At 38.8% G+C, this 1,839-nt stretch overlaps 2 long non-coding RNA genes across 2 annotated transcripts; both read right to left on the minus strand.

The window, feature by feature from the left end:
- Window positions 1–422: 422 nt before the first annotated feature.
- Window positions 423–769, minus strand: LOC119429852. The gene is made up of 3 exons (XR_005187852.1): window positions 759–769; window positions 538–652; window positions 423–454 (listed from the first exon to the last, which is right to left on the minus strand). It is a non-coding gene; the product is annotated as an uncharacterized LOC119429852 (long non-coding RNA).
- A 265-nt stretch (window positions 770–1,034) lies between these two features.
- On the minus strand, window positions 1,035–1,582 carry LOC119429853. Its single transcript, XR_005187853.1, has 4 exons — window positions 1,531–1,582; window positions 1,382–1,435; window positions 1,259–1,276; window positions 1,035–1,090 (listed from the first exon to the last, which is right to left on the minus strand). It is a non-coding gene; the product is annotated as an uncharacterized LOC119429853 (long non-coding RNA).
- Between the last annotated feature and the right edge of the window lie 257 nt (window positions 1,583–1,839).

A 1,839-nucleotide genomic window follows, 5' to 3' on the forward strand; every position in this document is an offset into this window, starting at 1 on the left:
AACTCTAAACGCTCTAAAAGAGCACAGAATGTCATGATTTCAGATCTCTGCCTCCTCTGCTCTTTGCCACCTGCACGCGCTCTTGGCCACGCCCACTCCTCCGTGCTACATGGTGAACAGCTGATCAGCTGCAGCAGGAAGTTTATCCTAGAGTATGAGGTGCACAAAGGTGCAGCAGGTGCTAAATAATTTAAAATAACTTATTTTAATAAAAATTACATGCCAATCGTGTGGCTCATCTATCAATCAGCCAATTGTGCGTCATGTCCAATCTTATTTTGAAAAACCGCGATAGAGCGAGTCTGCAATAAACAACCCACGAAGTAGTGAGGGACTACTGGCTGTACCTGTGACTGTAGAGGGTCTATGCAGGTTGTTCCTCCTGCTGTGAAGTTACAGAACACTTTCACAGCATCACAGGGGCAGCCTTGGTTGGGATCCACGTAAAAGTAACCTAAAACGTAATAATGACTGTGTCACTCAGAATGATTTAACCAGTAACAAATTAAAAGACTCTGAATTTAAGCAGACACTCACCATCGCTCAGATGTGGATGTACAAGTTTCAGTTCGTTGCAGGTGGTTCCTGGATCGTCTTTTGTTCCTCGGGGAAAGCCCAAGTGTTCCTCAGCTTCGTCACTTTGAGACCAGCTCTGCTGTATGGATTGTTTGACCAGTGTCTTTATTATTCACATCACCTCTCAAATGAATAAAAAAAAATGTATGCACTCAAAGTAAAAATACCATTATGGTACCAACGTTTTGTTGCCTTTCCATTTTATTCAGGAGGATTGACGTTTGCTCTAAACTCTGCACAGTCTGCAGCCTGTGTCTGGTACTGGTTCGTGTTTTTTGCTTTTGCTCGATTCTCAGACCTGCAGGCTCTGACTTTGAGCCTTTCCGTGAGAACCTGATTGCTCCGGGTGGTCCTGGTTCCCCCTGTGATTAAAATGGATACAAAAACATACAACTTTCTTTCATGATAAAACTCATTCAGCATTTGTTTTTGTTAGTAAAATGTCTCTTACTGGAGGTCCACAGTTGCCTTTATTTCCTTTTGACCCTCTCATGCCTTGGACACCTTTAATCCCCTTTAAAAGCCACACAGTTAAGCAATTAAAAGCAATACTTTCAGTTATTGACACCTTATAAATATAATGGCATAATTAGCTACTGCACTAATATGATGAATAGCAGGTAGACTGCATAAAAATGTTTGTGAAACAAAGCCACATGCAAAAATTTGTAATCAAACTCACCTTCTTTCCAAAGTGACCCTGTAAAAAGAAAAGGTACTTAAATAAGAAAATTAATGAAAAAGCATTAAAGTCAAATGTTCCATTAGGTTTAAAATAAAAAAAAGCTATAACAAGGTAACATACAGTCAATCCAGGGGGACCTTTGTGCCCAGGCAAGCCACGTGGACCAGTTACCCCCTGCAAAGAAATCACTATATTGAATAGCAAATTGCTAAAATACAATTAAAAATATGTTCAGCAAATAAAAAAAGAAAGGCAAAAATCAAACTTACTTGCTTTCCTTTATCACCTGTTTGACCTTTCATTCCCTGCAAAGCTAGTTTCCCCTAAATTCAGACATAGAAATGAGATAAATCCTAAATAAACTTATACCTGAATAATTTTGTAGTTAATATCAAAAAACCTTTATTCCTGGTGGACCAGTTGGTCCCAATATCCCAGTGTCACCTGTCAAGCCCTAAACAATAAAACAGGAAACATCAACACAACTCAGAACATAATTAATCACTTTCATAATTAGGATGTGTTTAGAGCAAAAGTTCTCAACTATGCAAGCAGAAAGCATTAAATTCAATCTAAAT

This window comes from Nematolebias whitei, unplaced genomic scaffold, assembly GCF_014905685.2.
Source record: "Nematolebias whitei isolate Nwh7 unplaced genomic scaffold, NemWhi1 Nwh_scaf_8940, whole genome shotgun sequence".
NCBI classification, from domain to species: Eukaryota; Metazoa; Chordata; class Actinopteri; order Cyprinodontiformes; family Rivulidae; genus Nematolebias; species Nematolebias whitei.